Consider the following 14,668-nt stretch of genomic DNA (forward strand, 5'->3'; position numbering starts at 1 on the left):
AGGACTCACTTGAGTTACCCTAACGCCAATGTTTTGCAGGGAAATCATACTCAGACTCATGAATATGAGCATGTGTCCTCAAACCGCTATGTTCATAGAAATAAGAACTTTTCTGCTTATTCACATGAGTATCATTCATCTCCTGCAAGGCTATTTGCTAGGGCTTCAAAGCAGAAATTCTCAGATGCTGCACTTAGACTCATTGCTTCTAAGCCACCCCTGAAAATGTGGGTGGTGAAGAAGAATTAACTCTCTTTTGCAGAATGTGGTCTCCAGCCAACAATCAAAGGCGTCCGATATAATTGCTGGGGACCTAAAACACAAAGGGACGCATGATAAAATGACTTACTATGTACTCCACATATGAATAGCTTACCTGTCATACTGTGTGCTAACTTTCATCTATGTTGTGATAATCCAAGTGTGCATCAACTGCTTATGCTTCACAACATACATTGTGAAGCCTATCCTCCTAACTGCACTATAGGGCATGTCACCAAAATCTTTAGAATGGATTATTGACAGCGGATGCACTAATCATATGACTGGTGATCGAAGTCTTCTCATGGACTCAACCTTACGTCCATCCGACAAGAGTCAAATCACATTTGCTGACACTGGTAAAGGCAAGGTATTGGGTCTAGGTAGAGTTGCAATCTCAAAGGATCAACACATGGATAAAGTGATGATTGTTGAATCCCTTGGATTCAACTTAATGTCTGTCTCAATGCTTTGTGACTTAAACATGATTGTGATATTTGGAAAATATCTTTGCCTTGTACTAATGGAATCTGACAAGTCTCTAGTCTTTGAAGGGTATAGAAAAGGTGATCTATACATGGTAGATTTCTCAGCAGGTCCACAGCTTGCCATATGTCTTCTTGCAAAAGCTTCAGAATGCTGGCTCTGGCATCGAAGGCTGGGGCATGCTAGCATGAGGAACTTGCACACTCTCGTCAAGAAGAAGCATGTCAGAGGCATCGAAGGTGTCAAGTTCAAGAAAGATCATTTGTGTGGTGCTTGTGAAGCTGGGAAGATGACGAGGGCTAAGCACCCCTCGAAGACAATCATGACAACATCTCAACCCTTCGAGCTGCTACAATGGACTTATTTGGACCTACTCACTACTCCACCCTCACAACAACGGCGTGTCTCTATGGCTTCGTCATTGTTGATGACTACTCAAGATACACATGGATGCACATAATTCTCTACAAGACTGAAGTACAAGATGTCTTCAGACGATTCGCCAATCGAGCAACGAACAACTATGGCATCAAGATCAAGCATATCAGAAGTGATAACGGCACTGAATTCAAGAACACCGGCCTTGATCTTTATCTGGATACAATGGGAATCACTCATGAATTTTTTGCTCCTTACACACCTCAGCAAAATGGCATTGTTGAGCGCAAGAACAAACCCTCATTGAGATGGCTCAAACAATGCTCGACGAGTACAAGACACCAAGAAAGTTCTGGCCTGAAGCTATTGATACTGCATGTCACATCATCAACCGTGTTTACATCCACAAGCTTCTGGGCAAAACAACCTATGAGCTCCTTACTGGCAAGAAGCCAAATGTCAGCTACTTCAGAGTCTTTGGTGCTAGGTGCTGGATCAAGGATCCCCATCACAAGTCAAAACTTGAACCCAAAGCTCACGAAGGCTTCATGCTTGGCTATGGAAAGGACTCACACTCATACAGAGTCTTCAACCTCTTCCACTACAAAATCGTTGAAACAGTGGATGTGCGATTTGATGAAACCAATGGTTCACAACGAGAGCTCCTGCCAAGCACTCTAGATGAAGCTCCTTCCAGTGAATCTATCAAGCTGATGGGAACTGGTGAAATCATGCCCTCTGAAGCACAACCTGAAGAGGAACTTATCATTTCCGCACCAAACCAACCTGAAGACAATGCTCAGACCGAAGACAATCCTCCCAATGATGACAATGATCAGCATGATCAAGGTCTTCGTCCAGTTCATCCTCGTGTTGCAAATGAAGTACAAATCGAGAAGATAATTGACAGCATCAATGCGCCTGGTCCGCTTACTCGCTCCAGAGCAACACAATTAGCAAACTTCTGTGGGCACTTTTCATTTGTGTCAATATCAGAACCCAAGAAAGTTGCTGAAGCTTTTACGGAACCTGAATGGATTCAAGCCAGGCAAGAAGAACTTCAACAGTTCAAGCTGAATAATGTTTGGGAACTTGTCAAGCGACATGACCCTCGCAAGCATAACATTATTGGAATGAAATGGATATATCAAAACAAGCAAGATGAGCATGGTCAAGTCGTCAGAAACAAAGCACGTCTTGTGGCTCAAGGATATACTCAAGTTGAAGGAATTGACTTCGATGAAACATTTGCTCCTGTTGCTAGGCTTGAAGCTATTCGCATACTGCTAGCCTATGCTAATCATCACAACATCTTGCTATCAAATGGATGTGAAGAGTGCATTTCTCAATGGCAAGATTGAAGAAGAAGTATATGTCGCTCAACCACCTGGATTTGAAGATCCAAAACATCCTGATATGGTGTACAAGCTAAACAAAGCACTGTATGGCCTCAAACAAGATCCTCGCGCATGGTATGATACGATCAAAGACTTCCTGAAGAGCAAAGGCTTCAAACCAGGATCCCTCGATCCCACACTCTTCACGAAGACATATGATGGCGAACTATTTGTGTGCCAAATTATGTGGATGACATTATCTTCGGCTGCACCAACCAGAAGTATAGTGATGAGTTTGGATACATGATGCAAGAGCAATATTAGATGTCCATGATGGGAGAACTGAAGTTCTTCCTTGGTCTTCAAATTCGTCAGCAAAGCAATGGCATCTTCATATCTCAAGAAAAATACCTCAAAGATTGTCTGAAGAAGTTTGGAATGGAAGACTGCAAAGGTTATACGACGCCAATGCCAGCCAAACACCACCTTGGTCCCGACGACAATGGTAAATAGTTTGATCAAAAGGTATACCGCTCCATGATTGGTTCTTTACTTTATCTATGTGCATCTAGGCCAGATATTATGCTTAGTGTTTGCATGTGTGCTCGATTCCAAGCGGCACCAAAGGAATCGCATCACTTAGCAGTGAAGCGAATTCTTCGATATTTGGCTTACACCCCAACACTCGGATTATGGTATCCCAAGGGCTCAAAGTTTGATTTGGTTGGATTCTCGGATGCTGATTATGCTGGTGACAAGGTGGATCGCAAGTCTACATCAGGCACATGTCATTTTCTTGGTCGATCACTTGTCTGTTGGTCTTCAAAGAAGCAGAATTGTGTATCACTCTCAACTGTTGAATCTGAATACATTGCTGCTGGATCCTGTTGTGCTCTGCTTCTATGGATGAAGAAAACTCTCAAGGACTATGGCATCAACCTGAAACAAGTACCTCTCTTCTGCGACAACGAGAGTGCCATCAAGATTGCCAACAATACAGTCCAACACTCGAAGACAAAACACATTGAAATTCGTCATCACTTTCTCAGAGATCATGTTATGAGGAAAGATATCGATATCATTCACGTCAACACTGAAGAGCAACTTGCAGATATCTTCACAAAGCCCTTGGATGAGAAAAGGTTTTGCAAGTTACGGTGTGAGCTAAATATCTTGGAATCCTCTAATGTCCTGTGATCAGGCACACATCCTAACACTTATGCATGTTGATGACTTAGATGTGCAACACACAAAGTAATGTATATCTTCAATCAATGAAGATTTACACTCTGAGTGTGAATACATTAACATGGAATTTGACTTTGGAGTGCCACGATAATTGTGCACCGTGTCTGGTTCTAATACTTCCTATACGGTGGGTAACGCCACCACAAAATTTCTCTGTTTGAAGTGTTTCACTCATGGTGTTACTTTTGCAAAGACTTCGCAGTTAGTTTGTCTTCAGTTTCAACTTATCTTCATGTTGTTCTGCGCTATGATAATTTGATTGCATATATATATATATATATATATATATATATATATATATATATATATATATATATATATATATATATATATATACTAGTGTTATGTCCTCTACAGCATTCACTTATAGCTATGTCTTCAAGTTGAATCTTTTGAACTAAGTGAATGTGATCGGACCCTAACCTCTCTATGCTTTCTATCTCAAACTCTATCTGTCCAAATCATATGCATTCTATTGAAACTGTCGAATGTCTTCTCTGCGTCCTAGTCAGCAGAAGACACAGAGACAAACATCAAGTCCTATTTAAATGATTCATCTTTATTGTCGATATCCGGAGAAGCCGGAACAACTCTCCGACATGCCTGGCGGGCGTGGGAACGTGGGACAACTCTAAGTATGTTGCATGCTTGCCACGTGTCCCACGGATGTGAACAGACAGGGGCACCTGTGTAATTGCGCTGTGCCGCACAACTACTTATAAATACGTGTCCCCTACGGTCAAGAAAACCTTCTTCCACCTCTCCACCTCGTCAAAACCCTAGCGCCACCGCTAGCTCTCGATGACGCCAGCGATGAAGCGCTTAGCTGCCGCGCCGGCAACGAAGCGCTTAGCTGCCGCGACTTCTCCGACGCCGTCCTCACGCCGGCCGTGGACATCGTCCTCTCTGCCGTCGCCGTAGGTGTCCTCCGTCGCCAAGTTAGGGCACGGTGGGCTGAACTTCTCGGTCTCCTATTCATCCAATCTAGCAGTTCTTCGTGCGGTAATTATAACTCTATTTTTACCACCTTTTTGATCTTCATAGATTCATCATATCTACCGAAAGTGGTTTCTACCTACTCAATGTTAGATCTATTCTATCTGCATCTCATAATGCCTAGTCTATTCACTTAGATTTCCTATCTAGTTTGATTCCTCACTTGTACTTATTCACGGATTGGTACAAATCTGGAACCAACTCACCTCATATAAGTGAATGTCTTCGCTTCATGAGGTCAATGTCTTCAAACTGATTTATCTTCAAAATCTTCTGAGAATGCATATGACCTCTTCCCCTTCCCTCGCATCTCTAATGCTGTCACAGGTACATGTCCGTGGGAGAATCCCTAGGTTCGCATAGTCTGCATTCGTTTGCAGAATTCTTTCAGCAACACATTGATTCTCCTGAAGCCAGTTCCTGTCTGACCAGCAAGTGAAAGCCTTTGAAGCCTTTGAACATATTGAAACCGTTCAGTTTGAAGTTCATGGCTGCAGAGAAATCAGTAAGGAAGGGTGGCAGACAGTGTCATGGGGGAACGTCAAAGGATCTGCCTGATGATCTTGCAGAAATATATAAAACAGATCCTGAAGAAGATTACAATCAGCACAAGACTCGAATCCAATGGATTCGACGCTATTGGGCTGAACAGTGGTACAAGTACAAGTTTGTGACCCAGAAGTACGCAGAGAAAAATGCTATCAAGAGTCCTTGGGGTGATATTCTCTATCGAGGCCTTCCCCCCAAGAACAAAGCTGAAGCCATTGCGCAAGAATTCTATCCTTGCATGGTCCGTGGACCACAGCCTGAAGAAGCCGACCCATCATCATTGCTCTGGTGTCGTGACGACAATCTCTTCAAGCGCAACTTCTAGTTTGCTAAGGCTTCGGCAAAGGAAAACAAGAAGTCACGGGGATTAGACTTCAATCCTGGTCCCTCTGCTCCCCGTAATGATGGCACACGTGAAGCTGAAGAAAACAGAATTGGCCCCTTTGCAAACCTTGATGGCCTCATCTCCTACATCTTGGTACAAGGTGCCAAAGTGGATCATTCTGACAATGAGGCTGATTCTGATGAAGCCCCAGCTCCTCCTCCAAGGCAACAGAAGCTAAAGAAGATTAAGGCTTCATCATCAGCTGCACCTCCAAAAGCTTCTCATGTGAAGCCACTGGCCACTGCACCTCCTAAAGCCAGTGTGCAGTCTAATGATCAATCCCGCATCTCCAAGAAGACGGAGAAGAAAAAGCAACTTGTCAGGCATACTGATCAAGCCTTGACTCCTGCCGCCATTCTGCGTGAAGAACCCATTGATCTGTCAAGTGATGAAGATCTTGCTGATGATGCCCTTGAGCAACTGATAAAGATCAAGGAAGAAGCAGAAATCTTCAACAACCTGCCTCTCTTTGACGTGGCCATCATCCATAACTTCATTGATGAGTGGTTCGACACCCCCAATCTAAGCTTTGAAGATTTGCAGCTTCCCATTGGCCTCAGCGTCTCTTTCAATGTCGCCATTGCTTCTGAGCTGGCTCTTGCTCAGCGCATCGTTGAGCTGAAGAACAAAATTGATTATGAGAAGGCTCAATTCAAGAAGCATGTGGCGAATCTCAGTGTTCAAGACGTCAGAAACATCAAGGTCATGTTGCATGAGCTTAAAGAAGCTATTCTGAAGAAGCGCCAAGAAGCTCAAGGCTCTCGTGAGCGCATGAAGAGATTGGCTGATAAGTGTGTGCTTGCCTACAATGAGGCTGAGAAGCGCAAGTCACTTGGCTGTCCTCGCATTGACCCCAGGATGGCTGCAAAGAAAAAGAAGAAGCTTCCTGCTGACCAGCCTACACCTTCAAGCCAAGAAGCCCCTCGCATTATCTTCCCAAGCAGCATGACTGGCTCGAAGCCAAAGGTCACCACAACCGCTTCAGAAGAGAAGAAGACGAGGGTTGCCGAGGCTGAAGCCAGAAAGAGGAAGAACACTGAAGCCTCTGATGCCGCTCCCTCCAAGAAGAAGCGCAAGACCAAGAAGAGTCAAGCTGCTCCCACAGAGCCCCTTGTTGTAGAACCCATCTCAGTGGTTCGTCCTGCATCTGCATCCCAAGAACTTCGCATGACTGTTCATGAGCCTGCTTCCACAGAGGCTCCTGAAGCTGAAGATATACCAGCAGCGAACCCACCGCTGCTGAAGACATTGGTCATGATGACAATGTTGAAGATGATGAAGTTCTTCCTTAGATCGAATATAATGTGGTATCATCGCATGTTCGTACGAACAGCGAAATCATCCGCATTGGTCGTCCTCTGACGCCAATTGCTCAGGATGCATCATGGGCTGATCACCCACAGCAACAAGACTCCCCAAGTACTCCCCAACAACAACAAACCACACCATCCGTACAAGTTGAAGAGGATGAGGACCTGCCCACTCCATCTCCAAAGGCGTCGCCCGTACTACAAAGGCTTCGCAAAGGACCAAGGCCTCAAGTCCCTCTTCCGAGCGTTCCAGAAGGAGAAGTGCACCGTCAACCTGTTGCATGTCAAGTGTTCTCTGAAGCCACTCCAACTGTGAATGTCTCTATGTCTGAAGCACAAGCTGCTGAAGACAATCCGGCTGCATCAGCCGATGAAGAACGTCAAGAAGAACGTGTCCAAACTCCCCCCATGCCTGAAGAAATAGTTCATGAAGTGAATGTGTCTGTGCCTGACCCTCCAGCTCCTCAAGTGGAGGTTGAAAATCCTAAAGCTGCCACAACCAACGCAAGTGAAGCTTATGACGTTGTCATGACTGACGCTAATGTGGATGTTGAACAAACTAGTGTGCCTGAAGCTAATGAGGCCACTGCACCTGAAGCTAATGAGGCAACTGCTCCTGAAGCACCCATTGTGCAGCCTGAAGCCTCAGCTGCTGCCACTGCTCCTGTTCCGCCACCAAGGCCCTATACAATCGAGCAAGCATACAACCATGGCGAGCTAATCACAGTAAGATGGCCCGTTCTGGTCCCTCTGCCTATTGTCTCTGGTCCTCAATTTGACTATCACATTGAGCATAGGTCTCAGGATCAGAAGCCCAAGCCAAGTCTGCCAAGGTTTCCTAGTACTGCCACATCTGTCGGGTCTTTCAATGCAAATGGCTTCAAGAGCCACAACACATTCTTTGATAGCTCAAAGAACCCCTACACGAAGCCAAGAGTATCATCAGATCTGTTTTGGAGTCATCAGCAGCGAAGCTATTACTCCTGTGTTCTGTATGATCAAGGGCGCATCTTCCCTCATATACGCCTCGACACTGAAGCCATTGCTGGACTACCGTGCTTAGAAGAAGCACTTGATTGCTTTCGTGATGCTGGTCTGCTCAACTTTGTGACAGACAAAGAACACTGGAATGAAGAGCTATTGCTTCAATTCTATGCTACACTCCACATTCGCGGTTACAACGGAGATACGAAGACATGGGTTCTCGAGTGGATGACCGAAAATGTTCATCATGAAGCCAAAGCTCTTGACATCATTGAGCTTACAGGCCTATCCACTCCCGGAGAGCTCTATGAACCTGGTTGTCAAAACCACCGCAATGCATTGGAGAGCATCTTCCATAAGCATGAACCCAATATGAGCCAGATGTTGAGCATGATGAAGCCTTTGCCACGTGATGCTGAATATCCAAAGGAGTTCTTTGTTGATGACCTTGAGTATCTGCCGCGCACCATATATCACATCATCAGGCGGACTCTATGGCCTATCAAAGGACATTCATCAGCTGCAAAACTCGAAGGAGCCATGAAGACTTGGTCTTTTACATCCTCAATGGCATCAGCTTCAATGCACATGATTTCTTCATCAGACAACTTGCTGCTTCTGGACCTGATCTGTTTGGTCTGAAGTTTTATGCTCCATGGGTCATGCGCCTCATCAAGCGACACTCATCTGTCAACTAGCAACCATCTGCTAGAAATCATCTGATCTTTTTACCAGAGGTTGATATGTTAGTTGAAGCCATATACTCTGACCCTGCCAAGAAGCCTCTTTGTCTTCAGAATGCCGAGCACCAAAGCTTCACTCAACCCATAGAAGGTGTTCAAGCAGCAACACGAATCTATCCATTGGCTGGAAATACTCGTCTGCCTCATCGAGCACCTACTGAAGCCACTGAAAGCACCATTGCCCAAAGGCCTCGGAAGCGCTCTCGCGTTCTCAATGACCAAGAACTTCTTGTGGCCCTACATCAGAAGCAAGATAAGCATCATTTTTGGCTGAAGCGTCAGATGCAAAGCCTCTTGGTGAATGTCAATCACATTCGTAACCTTGCCACCAAGAATGCCTTTGTTGCTCATGAAACTTGCCGACGATCATGGAAGAGCTTGACCCTCCTTAGTGCTGAAGAAGATCTTCAAGACAATGGCTTCACTGAAATATTCAAGTTTGACTCCACTCCTCCACGGAATGTTGTCCTACGAAGAACTCCATCTCTTGAAGACTCTGATTACTCTTCCTCCGCTGAAACTATCAATGCCAATGTCATCGATGATGAAAATGATGCAACTTCACCGCCCCCTACTTCTGCTCGCATCAACACTGCACCAAGATCATCTGCACCGCCAAATGACGACGACAACCCTGTTGCTTCAACTACTCCTCATGAGGACGAGTAGATGCTCTATGTCTTCAAACCTTTTTGGTCATTACTGACAAAAGGGGGAGAAGCATATGAGTTGATAGTCTTCAAGCGGGTTCATATGCGCGGTTGCATTATATTTTACCTCGTGCTTACAACTCTTGCTTTTTAAAACATTTGGTTCTTTGAGTTGTAACACCTAAACTTGATGGTCGTCTGCTACTTATTTGCTTTACTATGATGCGATGATAAATTCCGCATGTGCGATGATAACTTCCGCACTTAGATCATCCTGCAGACGTCCATTTTTCATTATGCATGTCATCCTATTTGCTATATCATTTCATGCATGATGAATTATCTTCATAAGTTGAAGTGGATCTCCACAAGTACAACCTGCCATGTGCATTTGCATTCCAAAAGCAAAATTACTTATATGCACATCTTCAGGGGGAGCCCTTGCTACTTATGAAGATAATTCCTATCCTTTACAATTTCACATACTTTATCCCCGTTGAAAACTTCAACCAGTTTGTTATCAATCACCAAAAAGGGGGAGATTGTAAGTGCATCTAGTGCCACCCCTAGTTGGTTTTGGAGTATTGACGACAAAGTTGGTTGAGGGACTAATGCGTTTGTGAGAATTGCAGGATAACGCAGGTAGTGTCCCTCATTGATTCGGTTTACCTACCGGAGATGACCCCTAAAAATGTATGAAGACATTGAAGACAATGGTGGTATGAGAAGATATTCATATTGAAGACTATGACATGAGAAGACATTGCTTGAAGACTATGGAACGCGAAGACTGTGTGGTTTCGTTGTTTCCTTTTCTTCTTTGTTGAGTCATAGGAACCACCGTACTGTTAAGTGGGGTCCAAGTGAACTAAGTCACAGTGACTGAAGTGATGCTCAACCCAAATCCTATGTCTTCGAGCGAAGACAATGAGACCAAATCTTATCTAGAGCTGGATGAGTCAGCTTTGCTTGTAGCCCAGGTAAAGTTGCCGCGTGTGTTTGAAATCTGACCGTTGGAACACGTGTCAGTTCCTTAGTGACCCAGGGTCATTTCGGACAAATCAGGTCGGGTTGCCTTGTGGCTATAAATAGCCCACCCCCTACACCATAAATTGGTGGCTGCTCAGAGTTACTTTACGACTTTTGTCGTTTTGAGAGCAACCCACCTCGAAGTCTTTGAGAGAGAAATCCTTGCGAGGACAAAGCCCAAACACCCAGAGCCAAAGAGTGTTAGGCATCACTGAAGTCTTTCTGTCTCTGTGACTTGAAGACTTATTACACTTGAGGACTGTGTATCCTCCAGCCAGTTAGGCCTCGCATTCTGAGCATCCAAGAGTCATTGTGGATTGTCGGGTGAACAAAGTCTGTGAAGGTTTGTAAGTCTACCTTGAAGACTTACCAGAGTGATTGGGCGAGGACTGGGTGTCCTTAGCTCAAGGGTAATAAGGTGAAGGCACGGTCTTCTGAGTTAAATCTCAGCCTCCCTAACCAGACGTACAGTTGTCACAGGAACTAGAACTGGTCCAACAAATCATGTGTCTTCAACAAGTGACTGGTTCTATCTCTTCCCTCCTTTACTTTGAGTTTGTCTTCATGAAGTCATTGCTTATCTGTCTTATCTGATTGACTTCATTGCTTGACTACTATTGTTGATTGGCTTCGTACTATCTTCCATCATGATCCTACTACCTAGCTGCTATTAGTCTTCGTACGTTAATTCTATTGCATACTTGACTATGGCTTGCTTGTTGTAGTTTATCTTCCGCTGCATATCAATTAGGTCATTTCTATTGTTTGTCTTCGAAACTTCCACGTTTTGAAGATTAGATAAAAATCGCCTATTCACCCCCCCTAGTCGATAACTAGCACTTTCATCAACCACTATTCTTGTTTCCGAAACAATGTCCATTAGGGATTGGACTTGTGTCTGGAGCACAAATATATCACTCTGTCTAGCGGGAAGATTTTGTTCAATGGGCGATTTGGACGAGGTTACCTTGACAACCAACCCAGAATTACGCAGGAAGGTGCTTTTTGCACTGTTAGTGGAGAGATACTGACGCACTGCAGCAAGAGGTGACATTGTGCCTGTAGTAGCCTCGTCACCTTTAGGTGGTTGTGGCTGTTCAATCATTTGTTCCATAGCTTCCTGAAAGTTTGAACTTGTAGATTAGTGTACCAGATAAGTTACTAATGAGATAAAAACAAACAAAGTAGGTTAAACATTTATACATAACTTATTTTGGTGAACTACTGTAATACATTAGCATGTATTGTAGTGCCAACTACATAATAAAATCACTTTCGGAACATATGTCCATGTAGCATGCCTACTGTATTGTCTATTTCCTCACATTCGTTGACATCTAAGGATAAAGAGACATGGTTTAAAGTAGGATGAACGTAGTATGACATCATTCATATCATGGGCAAACAGATATAAAACAAACAAGCTATTTTATCATTGTGTGCGCACGTGAACATAACAACTAGATTACAGATCAAGACCAAAAGAATATCCTTCATCTCTTTTAAACCATGTAAGGTGAAATGATACGTTAAGACAACTGTGTATAAAAGTGAACAGAGTAACTGACATTGGCTGCAAACCAAGTAGTTAAATGAACACATCACAGTACCAATCAGTTCAAGGCAGGAGGAGTAAGGACTTACAACAGCGGCTTGAGCTGGTGTGCTCATGCCCTTCATCTTGCTGGTGTGGCAATGCTTGAAGATTTGCACTGCATTCGGTTCAGGTTCTTTTTGGTCCGCACGGGCTTTTCTCTGTATTTGGAACAAGTCAATATAGATACGATAATATGGCATAAAAAAAGAAGGAAGTAGCAGCTATTTACAAGAGCCTCACAGTGTGCAATATAGCTACGAGATCCTGTTGTCTGTTGGAATTTCACTTTAGAACGGTTGGTTTTGTTCTTCAAACAGTTAGCCTAGAAGAAGATACACTTGTAAGGCACATACATAAATACAAGTTCAATATGTGGTCTGATCAAATACATATAGCCTACCTGATACTTTGGATCAGACCAGTGTTTAACGAGGGCTGTCCAGTCTTCATCTGTAATATATTCCACTAGAGATGTTTGGGCGATTTCATTGCTAGCTTTGCCTTCAAAGTGAGATTTTCTAAGGTGGTACCGATACTGTCGCAGAGCAGACTGAAAAACATGAGTGCATGCTTGTTTAGTTGCATCATCTTTCGGATCCAACTTGAACCTCATCTATTGAAAAAAGAATGTGAGTCTTATTAAGAGGAAGCTAGAAAGTATGGGACAGAGCAAGACAATATTACTAATTGTGATGAATAACATTACTTACGGATAAATGGTCGAGAAAGGTGTTAAACTGGGTATTGTCTTTCTCATTCCTGTACTGGATCCACGTTGGGAGGATACGCGCATGACACCTAACGACAATGGTTGCCTCTGATACTAACTTGGCTGACTCTGTAGCATCACGTGGCCTTTTTAAACCTGCCTCAAAATGGATCTCCATTCTTTCTCCTTTAGATTTTGTTAATCTGTCAAGCATTATCCCTGATGTCTGTTTCTGCTTGCGTCGTGGTGCTGGTTCAACAACGAATATGGAAAGTGTTAGTGTACATCAAACTGTGAGAGTACATATAATGGAGCATGTAACTGCAACTTGACTCGGTCAGGTACCATCTTGGTGTTGATGCTCATGAGGTTCATCTGATCTTGCCAAGTCCTGTTGTGTCAACAGTGCTTCGGAAGTAGTGTTAGGTGTGAAGCCAGCTTGGGAACTGGCCAGTTCTGGAGCAAACGAACGAGTAACTGGTTGAGATGCTGGTACAGTTGAAGCGGATGCTACAGCTGGTGGAGCAGGTGATACTGTTTTTGTAGATTTAGCCGGTGGACTTGGATCTTCTACTGCACTATAAGTACCAGCAGAATCTCGATGGCAGAACCTTTTCCGTTTCACTCGACGAGTAACAGCACTCCCTACTATATTATTTTCCTTGCTCTTTTTTGACTTTGCCATGTCAAGCTGTACCCACAACACAAAATAACAAAATCACTCTTCGGAACTCATTGATGCATGATATAGACAAGCAATACTTTGATGTAAGACAACCGTATGAGGATGGAATATGTAAGAAAAACAGGACGACATGACATATTCATAGCTACAATGTGCAAACTAAGCAGAAGGATTTTCAAGAAAATAGAAGTAATGCAAGCTAGACACCATATGAAAGATGCAACCAATATTACTCTGCCAAGTTAAAAGTGTCTTGTCATAAGTGGCAATTCGAAAAATTAGAAGCAGTACAACGTAGAAATCAATGCAAGATGCAACCACTATCAAACTGCCATGTTAAAAGCGTCCAATCATGAATTAGTGATGCGGGATACACAACTGCAGTACTTTGATGTAAGAACATGGTATGATAGATAGATGCAGTGTATTCTAGACACAGAAAGCCATGTCATATGCACATGTATAACGTATAAACTCAGCAGGTGCAATTTAATCAAAATAGAAGAAATACAGGCTAGACAACATATGCAACATGAAACCAATTATCACACTATCAACTTAGAGCAAGCACCTGCGATGGTGGAGTGCGGGAGATGAACTCATCATGTAGACTTGGGACTTCAACTTCATTAGCAGTAGCAGTGACAAATCTAGAGAGTCTCTATTTGCTTCGGTGCGGAGTACCACCAACATCCCCTAACTTACTCTTTTCCTTCCTATTTTTTGATATTGCCTTATGAAGTCAAAACCACAAGAAGATGAATAAAATTAGCTCTGCATAACTGGTTGATGCATGATACAGACGAACACTACTTTGATGTAGGGGAAGCGCACGATAGGAGGATGGAATATATACAAAAAAAGACAGCGTTTCATATTCACACGTACGATAGGAGGATGGAATATGTATGAAAAAATAGTAAGTGGAAGGCATTTCAACAAAATTAGAAGAAATGAAAGCTAGGCACCATATGAACATGCAACCAATATCACTCTATCAGGTAAAAAGTGTCTCGTCGTAAGTGCCATTTCAAGAAATTAGAAGCAGTACAAGCTAGAAGACAATGCAAGATGCAACCTACATCACAGTCCCAAGTTAAATGTGTCTTATGGGTAAGTGATCGTTGCAGGTATAAGTTGTAAGCTACGCAGATGCAATTCTACATAATCAGAAGCAATACAAACTAGACATCATACCGAAAACGCAACCACGTATAATAGTTCCAAGTAAGAGCAAGCACCTGTGATGGTGGAGTAGGGGAGATGTGCTCATCATGTACACATGTATTCTAGAAACAGGAACACGTGTCATATTCACGGG

The sequence above is a fragment of the Triticum dicoccoides genome, chromosome 1B (genome assembly GCF_002162155.2).
Source record: "Triticum dicoccoides isolate Atlit2015 ecotype Zavitan chromosome 1B, WEW_v2.0, whole genome shotgun sequence".
In the NCBI taxonomy this organism is placed as follows: Eukaryota; Viridiplantae; Streptophyta; class Magnoliopsida; order Poales; family Poaceae; genus Triticum; species Triticum dicoccoides.